Source organism: Poecilia latipinna, unplaced genomic scaffold (genome assembly GCF_001443285.1).
Source record: "Poecilia latipinna isolate Pla-1442-1.1 unplaced genomic scaffold, P_latipinna-1.0 Scaffold2494, whole genome shotgun sequence".
NCBI lineage: Eukaryota > Metazoa > Chordata > Actinopteri > Cyprinodontiformes > Poeciliidae > Poecilia > Poecilia latipinna.
Genome location: NW_015115110.1, coordinates 58849 through 61970, shown reverse-complemented (window position 1 = coordinate 61970; position 3122 = coordinate 58849). Strand labels below are relative to the sequence as shown.

The following is a 3122-nucleotide window of genomic DNA, read 5'->3' as shown; positions in this document are numbered from 1 at the left end:
CAGTAGTTAACCTGCTCTGTTGGTAGATGTTATGGTATATCCTCAATCTGTACAGACTGGCCTTGGTCGTATTTGAATACACAGCTTTATGGTGTTTTCTTTTGTTAATTGATTATAGTAAATATTTGAACATCCATGTAAGTTTGAAGACGTTTCATTGTTGACTTTAGGTAGCTGTGAATCCACCCATGTTAATCTGAAGCTATTTTGTTAAAGATTCAACAGATTTGTTGCATTCTTAAATATTTAATCTGTCCTATGTGTGCAGTGAAATGAACATTAAAGTTAATTCAGGAAACACTTTTGTCATCTTCTTTCTACAGTACAAATTGAATGATGCCTCTATTAAAATCATATATTTGTGACATCAAACTTTGTTTCTGTCATAAAGCAGGCTAAATGTTTGTAATTTACTTTCAACAAATGGAAACCAAAATGGTTTTAAAGTAAAGACGCTAGACGCTATGTAAACTCATCTACCTCAACACAGGTAAAATTTCCACTGTACGCAAATAAATGTAATTACGATTAAGTGAAAATTGTATAGCAGGGCTTTAACTCCAGCTCATAAGGGTCAGTGTCCTCCAATCTTTAGATGTCTATTCTTTAACGCACCTGAGTCAAATCATGAGGTCAGAGGTCATTAGCACGACTCTGGAGGACTTGACTGTCCTAAGCAGCCATTTGATTCAGGTGTGTTCGACCAGGACGTATCTAAATGTTGCAGGACACCAGACATCGATGCCTGGATCTGAGGATCCCGTTACCTCTAACAGGATCCTCAGATCAGTGTGTTCCTGCAGCAGCTCCATCGGATCAGAAGGTAGATGAGATTTGAAAGATCCTGATCCTCCAGAAAGTGAAATGACACCAGACCCGATCCATCAGTCAGCCGTTTTGTCCTGTGTAGAGATAAATATAAAATGTTATTTATACACATAGAAAGTCAATAAACTAGAATCGAAAGGCAATTTATTTCACTTAATTATATTCACTTAGTGAATAAAGTAAAAGGCAAATCAGAATATCTCACAAACTATATATACAAATATCAGCAACTCGACTTAGAAATGTGATTGGAACCTTTTGGGCAAAACAGATACTGTAAGAACCACACAGAGATCATTTTTTATGGATTAAAGATTCAAACTGTGCAGAATGAGACAATAAAAATCCACGCTTAGCTCCCAACAGCTAAAGTAGCATAGCTGACATAAACATTAGCTCCCGCTAACAGAAACATGAGGAGGGCAGAGTATCAAAATACCAGACATATAAAACGTAACCTGAAATCATTTATAATTACTCCATGTCTCATTATAATCGGAGGGCAAAGCCTGCAGGTTTAGCTCCTACTTACTTCAGAGGACAGACCACCGGGACGCTCCGTCTTGCTTCTGGGTTTGCCTGGCTATTTTTCCGGCCAGCGAACCATTCCGCCACCCAGTGGTCGCTTTTCAGACCACTTAGTCTCCTGTACCGCTCAAAAATGCACAATATGTCTGTAAATAATTTTAGGATATTATAAGGAAGTGCTGAGATATACCGTTTTCCACGAACTAAAGTATTTGCCACTTAGGCACAAGCACAGTGAGAAATGTCAGAGGATAAAAACACTAGACTCAGAGCAAAAGTCAGATGTCCCAGCTTTTACTAGCATGTAAACGCACCATCTACACACAAATCTGGGAGCTCCCGGAAGCGTGAAATGAGTCTCAAAAATAGTTGTGCACTCGTAACCGGATCTGTGTGTAAATGCAGTTTTGTGTACGAGTACCAGGTGATTTGTGTGTACTTTTTCAACATGTATAGGCGTAGGAGAAGGTTTATTTTATTTTTAAGGTTTATAAATTCAGTATTACACACGCACAGATATTTTTACACACACACACAAATCTTTTTACAAACACACAAATCTTTTTACACACGCACAAATCCTGTTATGCACGCACAAAACATTTTACACACACAAATCTTTTTATACACACACAAATCATTTTACACACACACAAATCTTTTTACACACGCACAGATATTTTGAGACTATTTTCACTCCATACTTTTTTGTCTCAATTATAACAAGTCATGTCCATGAGTTTTTTTGTTTTTTTTTTCTGCCCTGTTACTACTCGGGCTCCATAGAGTTCTTGTTTTTTTGAAAATTCACAAATAAAGACCAGAAAATCGAGCTCACTCCCCCGTATCAATATGAAGAGGCAACTTTTCTGTCACTTACAACTTTCCCTCCAACACCAAATGACACCTGCTGCGAATGGAACTGTCAGTCTTTGTTCACAGTTAGCCCAACTTTCTCTTTAAAAAAGAAAACCTTCCAGGGTTGCTGGATCAAAATAATTCAGCAATGAAGAGTGGGCTAAAATTCCTCTAGAGCAATCCCAAAAAATCCTGTTCTGCTATTTATGGTGAATGCCAGATGACAGTTGTTTGTAGTGGCACAACCACGTTGGTTTTCTCTGTTAATGAATGAAATGATCATTTGGAAACTGTCTTATATTTACTCAGATCACCTTTGTCTAAATTTAAAATTGTTTCATGCTGTGAAATATTTAAACGTGACAAGAAAGAAAAAATATACCAACTAATTTCTCTTGTGGCTGCATTTTTAGTACAGTAAAGAACTATGTCTCTACATGTATAAAGCAAAACAGCCAACATAAGTGATAACAGCAGCTATAAATAATGAAATAATCGTCAAAACCTGCTTATGCTCTGAAGTGTTGTTGGCATGTGAAGGCCTTAACATCTGAACACGCTTAATTATATGCAGGCAGAGGGGCTGGAGTGGCCACTAAAAAATGTCCTGTTGTCATAGCTACGGAGGCACTCCAGCAGCACGTCCCATTGAAGGGAAGGTCAGTGTAAACACAGCGGAGTCAGACTGGCAGACGTGCCACAGCTCTCCGTCATTTCCCCTAACAGCTAGGAGATGCTGCAAGGTCTCTGCCGGTCGCAAACTTTACAGAAAGGTTAGAGGGAGAAACATGATCACACTGATAGTGTGAGTGTGTGCCATGAGAGAAGTCGAAGCAGGTGCAAAGGGCTAAATCTCTATAATTTCTATTGCTTTCATATTTCTTTCCCAAGAAAACAAAAAAAAAAAA

The 3122-nt window shown here is 38.2% G+C and overlaps 1 long non-coding RNA gene across 1 annotated transcript in view; it reads right to left on the bottom strand.

Annotated features, from left to right (window-relative positions):
* The window catches only part of LOC106938048 (uncharacterized), a 25585-nt gene that overhangs the window by 13764 nt on the left and 8699 nt on the right, over positions 1-3122 (bottom strand). The window contains exon 2 of the long non-coding RNA XR_001422519.1: positions 2529-2534. This is a non-coding gene — a long non-coding RNA (uncharacterized LOC106938048). The remainder of the gene's footprint in view (positions 1-2528; positions 2535-3122) is intronic.